At 41.8% G+C, this 15,947-nt stretch overlaps 3 non-coding genes across 3 annotated transcripts; 2 read left to right on the forward strand and 1 right to left on the reverse strand.

The window, feature by feature from the left end:
• Positions 1-12,652: 12,652 nt before the first annotated feature.
• On the reverse strand, positions 12,653-12,727 carry Trnat-ugu (transfer RNA threonine (anticodon UGU)). Its single transcript has one exon. It is a non-coding gene; the product is annotated as a tRNA-Thr (tRNA).
• Positions 12,728-12,872: 145 nt separating this feature from the next.
• Positions 12,873-12,947, forward strand: Trnat-ugu (transfer RNA threonine (anticodon UGU)). The gene has a single exon. It is a non-coding gene; the product is annotated as a tRNA-Thr (tRNA).
• A 366-nt stretch (positions 12,948-13,313) lies between these two features.
• Positions 13,314-13,388, forward strand: Trnat-ugu (transfer RNA threonine (anticodon UGU)). The gene has a single exon. It is a non-coding gene; the product is annotated as a tRNA-Thr (tRNA).
• The last annotated feature ends 2,559 nt before the right edge of the window (positions 13,389-15,947 follow it).

The following is a 15,947-nucleotide window of genomic DNA, read 5'->3' on the forward strand; positions in this document are numbered from 1 at the left end:
AACCGTCATGGACTACAAGAGCCATGTTAACAGACTCCCTGTCATCTTAGAACACAGCATCAACTTTGAGAAACAAGCATTGTATCGTGGGATGGACCTGATCAACCAAAATGGTCACATTATCCCTGACAGTAACGCAAACTTGCACAGTAGCCATAGACCCATGGAAGACAACTATTCGGCTGTCCAAATCGCCACCGAACCACCAACTTGTTTCATTCTCGGAACGTAACCTGACGAGAAGTTGGATAGAGTGTCAGCCAAGTCTCATTCGACCAAATGACATTCTTCCATCGCTCCGTAGTCCATATTTTATGGGTTTGGCACCATGTTTTCCTGTTACGGGCATTTCCAGTACCAGCGAGTGGTTCTCGAATTCCAGTTTGCAATCTCTCCCCTCCTTCCTACTTCCATCTATTGTCCACATTAAACAATGCTCAGTCCAAGTAATTAATAAGCAAAGTCTTTTATGAAGATGAGCGAAGATTAGAATAAACTTTCAAGTTTACTTCGCTTGGCATGTTGAGATGACTTCAGTTCTTCTTGTCTAAGGCTCTGATTCTTGAAGCTGAAAATCTCATATCAGGTCCTCACGGTTTGTTTGAATCAAATAAATTGGAAGATTCTTGTTGCAGAATTTTTTACGTAAATATATTTTCCATTGATTTCCTCATATTTTAGTATATCATACAGTATTAAAGTCTTAAACATGACTTCGTGGTCAGCAATCGTTTACGAATTAGAGTTAAAGCAATTACAGATATTGGTCACAAAATTTAAGTCATTTGACCAGGTTTCGACACTTCTATGTGCCTTCATCAGAAAAGTAAATATTCAAATGGCCTACAACGTAAGTACAAAATTATGGGAACAATTTTTATATAAATGTATAAGTACTGACTAATATTACAAGAAAGAAACAGTACTTACATGTCACGTATAAGATAAATATCAAGCGATAAGGCTTTAGTCACAAAAGTTTTAAAAAAGAATACGCGGAAGGCGAGCCACTACTGGCTACTCGTACATATAAAGCCACAGGTAGCAACAGACTGAGGCGCCCGCGTTAGCAAGTGCGGGCAGGTGAACATTACACCAAGAGTGCCATCTAGTAGCCGTAAATATAAGTAGGCTACTTAACATTTAAAATATAGACGCATGGATGTTAAGATGAACATTATTTAGTACACGAACTAACAGGCAAAGTTTTATTTGACAGCGGCAGACATGGTAAGTTTTTGTTTATGTAAAAGCTTAGAAGTACAGACTAATGAACATTTAGAAACTTGTAAACAAGGCATATTGCGTAAGTACGAAAATGAACTTTGTTAACTTTCTTGTCTGTTTCCTGCTGAAAAATGTCCTCAGAGTACATTCAGGAAAAGCAGTCACGTAATTTATAAAAGAATTTTAAATAAGACTAACATTACTCTTACACAAAATGAAAGTTTCTTGCTTGAAAAGGGCTGAAGTACAATGTCCTGCCCAGCTTGCCAAACAAAAATGTACTAGAAAAAATGCTGGTCGACTTAAAAAATTGGTGTTGATTGTAAAAATTAGATAATTCATGTCAAACTAAAATTGCTTATGATGTAGCTAACATTCTCGGTAAACACAAAGCCACTCCATAATTCTGTGCATAACGATAGGAAGTTGGTTAAATCCGTTAATAATAAACTTAAAGAAGCTGATGGCGCTGAGCACTATGGGACTCAACTGCTGAGGTCATTAGTCCCCTAGAACTTAGAAATAGTTAAACCTAACTAACCTAAGGACATCACAAACATCCATGCCCGAGGCAGGATTCGAACCTGCGACCGTAGCGGTCTTGCGGTTCCAGACTGCAGCGCCTTTAACCGCACGGCCACTTCGGCCGGCAAAGAAGCTGATGCTTTAATAACCAAATCTGATAAAGATTGCTCTTTAAGTTATTGCCTACATATCTGAATATATTTCTAAGACCTTAGATTTTCTTAACGAGAATCATATTTCGGAACTGCATGAGGATCCGACTCCAGAATTACAAAAAAGAAGTCGGGTCAACTATCAATAACGGAAAATTTCTCATTAGACCTTTTCAGAAGAAAATGCTCATCAACATGAACCCTCAGCCGCAAAAAACTTCTTTCTCAATTTAAAATTCACAAACCTAACCATCCGATACGACCGATTTCGAATAGTATGAATAGTGCGAAACATGATTTAGCCAAATTTCTGCGTGAAACTCTGAAAAAAAAATCGTTCTTCTTCGAGAACAATCATTCCATCCCCAACAGTCACGCCTTAATCCATAAAATAAAAGATTTAGAATGCAGTGCAGACAACAAGTCGTTTTTATTAGACATCAAAAATCTTTACACTAATGTTCCCGTGCAAGAAACTCTGACGATCGTAGAAAAAAATTTATGTCATTTCAAAAATTACCTTTCAGATGAACAAATCACTGACTTCATAAATCTCATCACAGTCGTAGTCAAATACAACTATTTTGAACTTAATGAACAATTGTACCAGCAATCCTACCGTCTCGCTGTGGGGAATCCTTTAGCTGGTATTCTTGCTGATATTTTCATTAACTCTCTAGAAGAAAGTTTTTCCACTGTTTTTCAGTTACAGCACTAGGTATTCTCTCCTATTTCCGATACTTTGAAGATTTTTAGTCATGTACAAGTGACCTGCTGATGGTATTGACCATATTTTCAATCTCTTTAATGAATTTCACCATCGAGCTTGAAAACTTTCTTGACTGGACACTTACAGTAGAAGAAAATCTAATTCAATTTTTTTCGTAAAGAAACATACGTTGATCAGATCCTACCTGCATCTTCCATGCACCCACAATCTCATAAAAACGCTTTCACTCTGCTGTTCATGGAGCTAATTCCATCCCACTCTCGAAAGAAAAATTCGATGAAGAAATTAATTTATTCAAAACGATAGCAGTTAATAATGTATATGAACCTTGCATAGTAGGTGACATCCTTAAAAACGAAAACTGTTACAAGGGTTGCTACGCTCGGCACCTCTGCCATTGATTCTAACCCAAAAAAGTATTTTTCTATTCCTTTCTTGGAGCCCATCTCCTATCAGATTCAGTGCCTTCTTCGGAATAAATACAACTCTAACGTTGACTTTTCTACCAATAATAACTTTGAAAAAAAAACTTCATTCATAATTCAAAATTGACTTGTTCCCCTTTGGAAAACTGTAGCGTCTATAAGATTTTCTGTGTCACCTGCTCTTCTTACTACGTAGGACAAACAGAACGTGCCCTTACAACCAGATATAGAGAACATCTTTTAAGGAAAAATGGCACTAGCACCCAAAATTCGTCTTTTGCAGACCACCTTCTGATTACAAGTCACGCGCCTAAAGCCGTTCGCGATATCAACATTTTGCACACCGAGAAGAAAGGGCGTAGATTATATATTCTCGAAGAATTAGAAATTTTTAAAGATCTTTCTTGAAATGATAGCCTCATTCTCAATGAGCAGCTACAATTACAGGAATAAAAACTTCTACAACTGTATACAGCTGTTACTTGATCTTTGATTTTGGGTTTCTTCTTTCAGTTACCGAAATAATTTTTCCATTTAAGACAACTCGTAATTTTTCGTTTATTAAATGGTTTATATTGGCTGCAATAAATGATATATCGTTTTTCTACAGGCTGTGTCATTCAGCCCTCTTAGTATTTTCTATATCAGTGTTTTCATCTTTTAAACTGTACTTCTAAGCTCTGACGCAGACATAATGTTACCTTATCTGCTGTTGTCAAACAAAATATTGCCTTTTACAACACGTACCGAATAATGTTCATCATGATATTCGTTCTGTCATTATTTGAATGTTAAGTAGCCAGGTTGTACATGCGGCTCCCAGATGGCACTCTCGGTGCAATGCTCACCTGCCCGCAGTTGTTAACGCGGCCGCCTCAGTATGATGCTACCTGTAGCTTGACGTATGCGAGCAGCCCGTAGAGGCTTGCTTTCCACGCATTATACTTGAAAAATTGTGACTACAGCTTTATCAGCTGATATTTATTTTATACGAGACGTGTAAGTACTGTTCCTTTTTGTACTGTTAATCAGTTTCAGTGTTCAAACTGTACTTCTAAGCTTTTACATATACAAAAACTTACCATGGCTGCTGCTGTCAAATAAAACTTTGCCTATTAGTTTATGTACTAAATACTTTTCATTCTGACATTCAGCTGTCTATATTTTAAATGTTAAGTAGCCTACTTATATTTACGGCTACTAGATGGCACTCTTGGTGTAATGTTCACCTGCCCGCACTTGCTAACGCGGGCGCCTCAGTCTGTTGCTACCTGTGGCTTTATATGTACGAGTAGACCATAGTGGCTCTCCTTCCGTGTATTCTTTTTTAAAACTTTTGCGACTAAAACCTTATCGCTTGATATTTATCTTATACGTGACATTTAAGTATTGTTTCTTTACTGTACTGTTAGTCAGTACTTACACTTTTATATAAAAGAAATTTCCATAAATTTGTACTTATGTTATAGGCCAATCTGAATATTTACTTTTATGATGAAGGCACTCATAGACGTGTCGAAACCTGGCCAAATTACTTAAATATTTTGCCGATGGCTGTAATTCCTTTAACTACAATCCTGGAAATGGAAAAAAGAACACATTGACACCGGTGTGTCAGACCCACCATACTTGCTCCGGACACTGCGAGAGGGCTGTCAAGCAATGATCACACGCACGGCACAGCGGACACACCAGGAACGGCGGTGTTGGCCGTCGAATGGCGCTAGCTGCGCAGCATTTGTGCACCGCCGCCGTCAGTGTCAGTTAGTTTGCCGTGGCATACGGAGCTCCATCGCAGTCTTTAACACTGGTAGCATGCCGCGACAGCGTGGACGTGAACCGTATGTGCAGTTGACGGACTTTGAGCGAGGGCGTATAGTGGGCATGCGGGAGGCCGGGTGGACGTACCGCCGAATTGCTCAACACGTGGGGCGTGAGGTCTCCACAGTACATCGATGTTGTCGCCAGTGGTCGGCGGAAGGTGCACGTGCCCGTCGACCTGGGACCGGACCGCAGCGACGCACGGATGCACGCCAAGACCGTAGGATCCTACGCAGTGCCGTAGGGGACCGCACCGCCACTTCCCAGCAAATTAGGGACACTGTTGCTCCTGGGGTATCGGCGAGGACCATTCGCAACCGTCTCCATGAAGCTGGGCTACGGTCCCGCACACCGTTAGGCCGTCTTCCGCTCACGCCCCAACATCGTGCAGCCCGCCTCCAGTGGTGTCGCGACAGGCGTGAATGGAGGGACGAATGGAGACGTGTCGTCTTCAGCGATGAGAGTCGCTTCTGCCTTGGTGCCAATGATGGTCGTATGCGTGTTTGGCGCCGTGCAGGTGAGCGCCACAATCAGGACTGCTTACGACCGGGGCACACAGGGCCAACACCCGGCATCATGGTGTGGGGAGCGATCTCCTACACTGGCCGTACACCACTGGTGATCGTCGAGGGGACACTGAATAGTGCACGGTACATCCAAACCGTCATCGAACCCATCGTTCTACCATTCCTAGACCGGCAAGGGAACTTGCTGTTCCAACAGGACAATGCACGTCCGCATGTATCCCGTGCCACCCAACGTGCTCTAGAAGGTGTAAGTCAACTACCCTGGCCAGCAAGATCTCCGGATCTGTCCCCCATTGAGCATGTTTGGGACTGGATGAAGCGTCGTCTCACGCGGTCTGCACGTCCAGCACGAACGCTGGTCCAACTGAGGCGGCAGGTGGAAATGGCATGGCAAGCCGTTCCACAGGACTACATCCAGCATCTCTACGATCGTCTCCATGGGAGAATAGCAGCCTGCATTGCTGCGAAAGGTGGATATACACTGTACTAGTGCCGACATTGTGCATGCTCTGTTGCCTGTGTCTATGTGCCTGTGGTTCTGTCAGTGTGATCATGTGATGTATCTGACCCCAGGAATGTGTCAATAAAGTTTCCCCTTTCTGGGACAATGAATTCACGGTGTTCTTATTTCAATTTCCAGGAGTGTATAATTATACAGTATTTCGATTTTTCACATTACAAAGCCGAAATTACACTGTTCGCACCTATTATACAAAAATACGAGGACATCAGAGGCGAGCTTACGGCTCTCACACTCTGTGGAAATAATATTCCAAAGGATTTACAATTTATCTTAACAAATGAATTCCTACTAGTTTTCGCTTCATTATTAATTCCGATTATTAATAAACATATTAAATAGTACAGGATTGCGTAATTAATAATAGTAATTTTAAGTGTGCAAATAATGCGTAATTTCAAATGTCTCTAAAAAAATAATTGTAACTGTATATTCAGAACTAGTGCCTATCGATCATAACATCGAGACTAAAATATTTTATAAAGTAATTCCTTTTCATAAATTTTAGCTTGAAATATAACTATTATGTTTAAAATTATATGAAAGTTTTCAGAAAAGCAACTGAGATGATAGTGACATGTCCAAAATTCGAAAAATATTACTGGTGTCGACTACTACTGTTGAGGAAAAGTAATGCTAGAGGAAAATGTCCCGTTACACTCTACTGCGGGCACACGTAGCCGTAAAATATGGTCCACTTAAAAGTAGCAGCTGCCTGTAGGAAGGCCTACTACACCACGGCATGTTCATGCAGCATCCAGTTTCTTGATTTATATTTTACTAGGCTTATTACTCCACAGGTTAATGCCTGGGAAGTGCATTCACCTTGCTTAGGGCCGATACCAGTTCATCACATTCCTCACTCCCTGCTCGCAGTGTCTTTGGTAATGATGAGACGCTCCAGACTAACCGAATAAAGAAACAAAGAAACGGTAACTAATTGCTGCTAAACTTGTATATTTTATATGACCTATCTGAAACACAATATTATCCTACAAAAACAGAGGTTTTACGGAATTGATGGTGTAGCCAAACAAAGGATACTGTCATGACCAACCAAAAGAATGAAGAAACTTGTGTTCAATAATTCATACAATGCAAGCAGGGGTGATTCGTCTGAACGGAGAGAACTCATTTATAGAGTTCCACAACGCTCAGTCTTATTTCTACTATTGTTTATCTTATGTGTTAACGATCTTTCGTACAATATACAAGAAACAGAATTAGTTCTCTTTTCAGGTGACGCTAGTATTGTAGCCAATCCAAGTGCATAATCAGCAACAGAAGAAATGGTAAATAATGTTCTTAAAAGTATTAGTGAGAGGCTTTCTGCTAATGGTCTCACTCTCAGTTTTAACGAGACATATTGTAGTTCTGTTCATCTACGGCTGCTATGCGTAACTGACGACGAGAGAGTAATAAATGGGGTAGAAACTTCAAAAATTTTAGATGTCTATATTGATAAGAATTTAAACTGAGAAAAAAAAACATTCAGAAACTCCTAAAACTTAGTTCACTCACGACCACTTCGAATCATTCCAAACCTTGGAGAGATACAAATCAGTTAGTTAACATATTCTGCCTATTTCCGTTCAATAATGTCTTATGAAAATAATGGTTTGCGGCAACTCATCAATAAGAAAGGAAGTCCTCATTGCTCAAAAACGTGTTATAAGGTTAGTATGTGGCGTTCACCCGCAATCATCGTGTAAGGATCTGTTTAAGGAGCTAGGGCTTTGCACCACTGCTTCGCAGTGTATTTATTCCCTCACGAAGTTTGTGAACAACCCACGACACTTAAAAAAGCACAATACTGTGCATAATTACAATACTAGAAGAAAGTCATTAGTAGCTCAAAAAAGCATTTCACATGACGTAGTTCTCTGTTTTCCAATGAAATAGTGACTTTGCTCAATGTAATTTGTTAATTTTCTGAGCTTTAGGATGGCGAATTGGCCGGGTTATCATGTCTCACGACATATAAGTCAGTAGTGTGTGCTGCCTAACTCTCAGGCCGTTACATGTTTCTTTCCCAAGTATAAGTGTGGTGTCACCGCCAGACACCACACTTGCTAGGTGGTAGCCTTTAAATCGGCCGCGGTCCGTTAGTATACGTCGGACCCGCGTGTCGCCACTATCAGTGATTGCAGACCGAGCGCCGCCCCACGGCAGGTATAGTCTAGAGCAGGGCTTCACAACATACGTGCTCGCGGAGCAAGCTGTGAGCAGCAAGGCGCAAGTACGGAGCAGCGCGAGCACGCTACCCCCACTACCGGACCAGAGCGGCGAGTGGGGAGAGTCACTTGGGGCACACAACAGCTGCCGCCAGTCAATGTAAATCCGCGGCCACCTGCAGGGATATCACTCACGAATTATTACTGCGGCAAATGAAACAAATAAAGGAGAATGTACATGTGCCACATAATTTTATTAGCTTAGTGTATACCTCTGCATTCGTATTAATTTGTGAACTGTTACACAATAAAAGGTGTCACTGAAGTGTTGGATTCTCGGTTATCTTGTACTTTTTGCCCTTTACAATTGCGTCTGCGTTCAGAGTAATTGTTATTGTGCATTGTAGGCGCAGCGTGCAGTTTAAATTTCGATCAGACAATGCGTTTCTCAGGCGCGTCTTGTTACATTTCATTGCAGAGAACAGTTGTTCACAAACATACGTGAGACCGAACATTGATATTATTGTAGCCGCCAGTTTGTGCAACCAAGGAAATCTATCCTAAGGGAAGTGTCTGTAGAATTCCAAATTTTTTTCTTGTTCTGAAATTTGTCTCTGTATTCTCTGTCACACTTCAGGTCAATAATTTCTAGTTCCAGCTCAGGACGAATCTCTTCAATATTCGCTGAATATGGAGAGGAGAACACATCAAAATCACTGTCTAGTGCTGTCAGATCTTGAAAGCGTTGATCAAATTCTTCCTTAAGGGCAACTAAACTATTTGAATAACGTTCAGTCTTTGTGAACATCTTGCATGGATGATAATTTAGGAAAATGAGCTAGATTTCCTGTTTCCAGCTGTCTCACCCAAAGTGTCAATTTCATTTTAAAAGCTCGTATTCGATCTATGAAATGAGTAATTAGCAGATCTTTACCTTGTAGTAAAATGTTCAAAGCATTCAGATGGCTAGTTAAATCTGCTAAGAACGCGAGATCACATTCAAACGTGCGCGCGCATTTCCCCTCCCTCCCCTCCCTCCCCTCCCTCCCCTCCCTCCCTACTCCGCGACCGTGCACCTGCTCGCGAGCACGTGCCTGAGCAGACGCGAGTACTCGCGCTCAAAACCGGCCAGTTGTTAAGCCCTGGTCTAGAGAGACTCCCTAGCACTCGCCCCAGTTGTACAGCCGACTTTGCTAGCGATGGTTCATTGACTACAGACGCTCTCATTTACAGAGACGACACTTTAGGATAGCCTTCAGCTACGTCATTTTCTACGACCTAGCAAGGCGCCATATTCAGTTACTATTCTGAACAGATAATATTGTGAATCATGTACCGTCAAGAGCGACGTTCATCATTAATAGATTAAAGTTAAGTATGAAACTAATTACGTCCGCTTTCTGAATTCTCATTCCTTGTCATGTTCCAGACCTCACGTCAGTATAGTTCTTCCCTCTTCACGCCAGCCTGCGTGAGCTAAAACGCGTGCATTTCGGCCTCCTCTAGTAACACGGTGTTGGCTCTTCAGCCAACACTACAATAAGAGGCGATCAAAACTTTTCCGTGAGGCCAGAATCTGTTTGCCAATCAGGCAAAGTTACGGTGAGCATTAAGGCAATCATCGCACAATGCAACAGGTTGAATATACTAGTTTGGTAAAACAGCTTGAAAAAGTCCGTTGTTGCCTGTTGTACGTTCTTGGCCGACAGGAATCACTGACCTTTCAAAGGCATTTTTTAAAGTACTGGGGGCGTGATATCGCATGGGGAGATATCAGGACTGCAGGTCGGGTCCTCAAAGGATCCCATTTGAGTTTGCGAAACTTCCACATTACGACATTTGGATACGGAGACGCGTGTTCTCAAGGAGCAGCAGAGACCATTGTTGCTTACGCTTCAAGGACGGTGGTTTTAGACAGACATGCTGTCCTATACACATTCTTCATTCTCTAATGGATGTCTACCGATGTTTGTCCTTCGGCAGCCAAGAAAAGAATAACAGCACTTTGGTTCTGTTTCGACACATTTGGCAATAGTCTCACCATACTTCACGTTTCTGCATTTATACCAAGCACGTAGGAAAAACACTAACGCCACACTGAGTCCTTGCCTACATGTCCGTGCTTATATGCCCTCAACGGAGTCGCACTGTGTTGCACGTACGCTGCTGCAACGTTCCCAATCGGAAAATTTTGATCACCTCTTATAAAAAACATGATTTCTACGTTGACGATTAGAATGAGCACTTTCTACGACGATAAGCTTTTTTTTAATACCTTTTCATTACTGGGTCCTAATGTAGTTTACAAACTTGCTTAAATCTCGAGTTAAAAACTACTAAACAAATTCAGGATGTAATTTAATAGATGAAGAGATATAGTCTAACTCACACGATGTTGTATGCTAACTTGTCCTATAAACGTTTCCCTGCATTCCTCATTCCGTTATTTTCCTGCAGGCAGTTTCCAATTTGCTTTTGAAAAATGCACTTCAGGCCGTCTACCTAGCTTAAAAATCACTTTCGAGCATACAAAGTACGCATATTTCCTTAGTTATTTATCGAAGAAAATCTGACTATAGTTTAAGTATAAAGTACTTTATGTAGCTGCATTTTTTAATCTTTGACCTTGGGTGACCGTAGTAGAAAAATTGAGACTTCTTACTGCTCCCGCAGCCAAGTCAACTTTCTTCCATATTTCATTTTCACATGTTCTGGCTGCAGTCAGAATAGGGGCCGGATTCTGGTAGCGCGACAGCGCAGTGGTCAGCACACCGGATTCGCATTTGGGAGGACGACGATTCAGATCCGCGTCCCGCCATCCAGATTTAGGTTTTCCGTGCTTTACCTAAATCGCTCCAGGCAAATGCCGGGATGGTAACTTTGAAAGGGCCCATTCTTTATAAAATTCGAGCTTGTACTCCGTCTGAAATGATCTTCCTTCTGGACTCTGGTACCCCTCCTTGCTCTTAATCGAGTCTCGCAGTGTTCCGACACTAATATCTCTGCTGCTGGGAGATATTTATATAATTCCATATTGCCCTTCATGCTCCCAGTGTCTTTTACTTGCGTTACGCGAATGAAATAACTTCTTAATTTACTATCTCCATCGGAAAGTATTTTGAAGAGTTAATGAACGCTTACCTTCTATCCCATATTTGAACACGTTAATCCTTTTTCTTAATACCTCCTGAGCAAGGGATTCAGAAGCAACATTCCTGTGCTATTCCTTTGGGGTGTCTAACAATCCTCTACAGAGATTGTACCGCTGTATGTTGAAAAGAGGAAGTGAAAGAATGGTGAATGATGTTGATGAATAAAGTGGATGTAGAATAGGAACATCCTCCCTACACAATATTTTCATAGTAAAAAAACTGTTAGAGAAGTTTATGGAGAGAAACGTTAGATCAAGGCTCGCGATACTCTGTCCCGCCAAAAGATATAATGGGTTTCTTAGCATAAGGCAGACATTTGTCACGGAAATCTGCAATATATAATTAGCTGTCAACGACTGAGCTAAATTCGGAACGAATATTTGTGATCTTTTTCAATTGTTATTATTTATAAAAATGAAATATGAGTAAAAATAAAATAAAATTATTATACTTACCTGATCCTAAGAAGTGCAGGTCGTACGGCTATGTGTTGTGAGTTTCTTGCAAATTGCACAACGCTATTACCTCCGCAATTAAAGAAGTTGTTTCTAGGTCCACGAGTTCACTCCCGTAATTAAAGAAATCGTTTCTTGTCTAACAACTTTTTAACATCTTCGATCCGTTTTCGTGCAGTGTCTAATATTGTAATTCCCAATATTTTACATTCTAACGTGTTGAGCAAACAATGATTCTTAAGTTGTGCATCTGCTCGCCACTATATTTTAACGAAAGACAGGTGTGTCTATCTTTCAGCCATACGGTGCAGTTACGAAACACTAAAAGCTAAGAACCAAAAATGCCGTTTTTCCGAGCTCCTAGCTTTAGGTGTTCTGTCATTCAGCGCTTAATTCCTAAAACTCCACGTGCCAGAACGCACCTCTTCATCCATACCATCCCTCCCCCACCAGCCATAAAAATAACAATTCGATTTCTAAAAACTCGAGAAATCAATATTTACAAAATAGCCGGCCGGAGTGGCCGAGCGGTTCTAGGCACTTCAGTCTGGAACGGCTCGACCGTTACGGTGGCAGGTTCAAATCCTGCCTCGGGCATGGATGTATGTGATGTCCTTAGGTTAGTTAGGTTTAAGTAGTTCTAAGTTCTAGGGGACTGATGACCTCCGCTGTAAAGTCCCATAGTGCTCAGAACCATTTGAACCAATTTACAAAATACTGTTCGGAAATTCAGGTTTAGAGCACAATTTCTTATGATCAGAACAATAAAACCACAAGATTTAATATAAACAGCAGTAACTATATATGACGGTAGTATCTGTTCCCGAAAGAACAGTTACCGTCGATGACCATGCAGCTTTGCTCGAAATGAAATGATAATTAAATAGACACCCTAGCTGCAAGCAGGAGTTGATACACTTAATTGGGGACATGTTGAAAATGTGTGCCCCGACCGGGACTCGAACCCGGGATCTCCTGCTTACATGGCAGACGCTCTATCCATCTGAGCCACCGCGGGCACAGAGGATAGTGCGTCTGCACGGACTTATCCCTTGCACGCTCCCCGTGAGATCCACATTCCCAACATGTCCACAACACTACATTCGTAGTGCGCCTAATAGATGTTTGACCATCATAAGTCCCTGCAGACGCACTATCTTCTGTGCCCGCGGTGGCTCAGATGGATAGAGCGTCTGCCATGTAAGCAGGAGATCCCGGGTTCGAGTCCCGGTCGGGGCACACATTTTCAACATGTCCCCGATTAAGTGTATCAACGCCTGCTTGCAGCTAGGGTGTCTATTTAATTATCATTTCATTTCGAGCAAAGCTGCATGGTCATCGACGGTAACTGTTCTTTCGGGAACAGATACTACCGTCATATATAGTTAAAAATATGGGTTCCCGGCCTTTGACCTTCTTGTGCGAACGCACACGCTATGCCCGAACTCGTACGGGACTTGGTAGATTAATCTGCCACGAGTAATGAGTATGATGGGCAAACATCTATTAGGCGCACTACGAATGTAGTGTTGTGGACATGTTGGGAATGTGGATCTCACGGGGAGCGTGCAAGGGATAAGTCCGTGCAGACGCACTATCCTCTGTGCCCGCGGTGGCTCAGATGGATAGAGCGTCTGCCATGTAAGCAGGAGATCCCGGGTTCGAGTCCCGGTCGGGGCACACATTCTCAACATGTCCCCAATTAAGTGTATCAACGCCTGCTTGCAGCTAGGGTGTCTATTTAATTATTATTTCATAAACAGCAGTGTCACTTTGCCCCCAAATTCTGCTCGATACACACACACACACACACACACACACACACACACACACACAATATACGTGTGTGTGTGTGTGTGTGTGTGTGTGTGTGTGTGTGTGTGTGTGTGTGTGTGTGTGTGTGTGTCTCCCACATCTCCTCCTGAAGCACTTCACCTATTTCAGCCAAACATACATCCTTACTGTCAGACAACAATCTCTGTGGAGGCAGAAACCACCTAGCTAACATGGATCAGGAAATATGACGTCACTGACAGTGAGGTGAATGAAAAACTTCCGCATCATGCATGACATTTAAATTTATTACTCGTTATTAAATCTAATCACAATATATATCACAGGCAGTTTCCACATATGCCCCTGAATATACCTACACAAACATGTCGACAAACAGTTCAAGAGAAATGACGTCATAGACAATGAGATGAATGAAAGAACTGCCGCAGCCGCATCATGCGTGAAGTTTTAATACATTTATTCTTTACTACTTAGATATTCTTAGAGTCAAGGCAACTTACGTAAATCCCTTACACCTGGCAGCTCCTTTAACAGCTTTCAGCGAAGTAAGTGCAAACAGCTGTAGAGGGGAGCAATAGCTGTGTACAGAGCTATGAAGAGGCTTTGCCATAGAGACGTTTACGAACCCTCGTTGTAAACATGCGAAGCAGCTGCTCCCAGCCTACAGAAGCTGGCCGGGATATCTGTACGATTGTTTCATAATTTCTAACGCGTTTTCACGAATACGTGGAATTGAAATTTTTTCTACTTTCCAGTAGAGAAACAGATCTTTTTTTTTGCTTTCGTTTCTAATAGAAAAATGGCGAAATTAATACCTGGGCAGTGCCAGGTTTGTCAGCTAATTAAATAATCATCGGGATCAGGTACAGTTCCGACTAGCCGAAGAGTTACGAAAAAAAAACACACGACGTGACATAAGACACGGAGTTAGATGTTTAGCAAATGCTTTCAGTGTCATTGCCTTCTTCTCATTGAGCTATATTTCAACTGGATTTATTTAATTTTATATTCGTTACAACATATAAGCGACACATTTGAACATAAACGTCCCTCTAATGCGTCTTCATGAAACATTAAATCCGCATGCCATTTGTACCACAGCAGCTGATCGGTGCCTGCTGCTTGAGTTGGTTACAATGCACGATCAAGAGAAATACATTCCCCTCCTCACCGTACCGCTGCCATGACGTTGGTCACCGTTGTCACATTCACTGGCACTGGTGCAGAGGAAAGGTATATTTACGTCGCTATTTAATACACGTGTAGTGTTTGAAATCTCTCTGCCGACTTGCTCCCGTGAGCTAAAAAAGCAATGGGAGGTGGCGTTTCCGTAAGGCATTCCACGTGAATGACGCCATAGTTCTCCGACGCGGCTGGGACTTTTTCAGTTCTGGACAGATGTTCGTCATATAGTTTCATAATTTCCAGTGGCAAGTCAAATGATTTAAATAAAAACTTCAACTGAGGTTTTTATTTTATTTCATTTTGGTCTGTTGTCGGCGTTGGTGATAGAACAATGAAATTTTCTGTAGAGATTGAGCTACCAATGGAGCGCCAGCTCTGGTTTTTTTCCCCTCTCAGGCACACACTGATGGGCCGAAACATTAATACCGCCAGCTTAATACTTTTGCAACGCAATAAAGCAGCCATTCCGGGTGGCATGGATTCGATACGTCATTGACAGGTTTCCGGAGGTAGGTGCTACCAGGTTCTTCACATTTTAGCTCCTTCATTACCTCAATACCACCACTTTCCTTCCACCTTGTCACACAGTCACTTACACTGCACTTTAACTAAGTCCCTGTTTGCAGGTCAGCTGGTGAGTCTGAAATACGATGAAAACATATTACAAATTGAATAACAAAATCTCCACGAGGCTTTGTTGCCTAGAAAAGAAAGAAGTAATTTCTGTTGCTCTTCACGTCTACATCAGAGCATCGACTCAACTTTCCTGACAGTATATTATCAACTGGCGGAGCTTACAATCTATGACACACTTTCGTACCCTCAGACACAGTAAATATTCACCAATATTCAATATTCGGTTACTTTTTTTTTTGGTCATCGGCCTACTGACTGGTTTGATGCAGCCCGCCACGAATTCCTGTGCTAACCTCTTCATCTCAGAGTAGCACTTGCAACCTACGTCCTCAATTATTTGCTTGACGTATTCCAATCTCTGTCTTCCTCTACAGTTTTTGCCCTCTACAGCTCCCTCTAGTACCATGGAAGTCATTCCCTCATGTCTTAGCAGATGTCCTATCATCTTCTCCCTTCTCCTTATCAGTGTTTTCCACATATTCCTTTCCTCTCCGATTCTGCGTAGAACCTCCTCATTCCTTACCTTATCAGTCCACCTAATTTTCAACATTCGTCTATAGCACCACATCTCAAATGCTTCGATTCTCTTCTGTTCCGGTTTTCCCACAATCCATGTTTCAC

Source organism: Schistocerca nitens, chromosome 1 (assembly GCF_023898315.1).
Source record: "Schistocerca nitens isolate TAMUIC-IGC-003100 chromosome 1, iqSchNite1.1, whole genome shotgun sequence".
NCBI classification, from domain to species: domain Eukaryota; kingdom Metazoa; phylum Arthropoda; class Insecta; order Orthoptera; family Acrididae; genus Schistocerca; species Schistocerca nitens.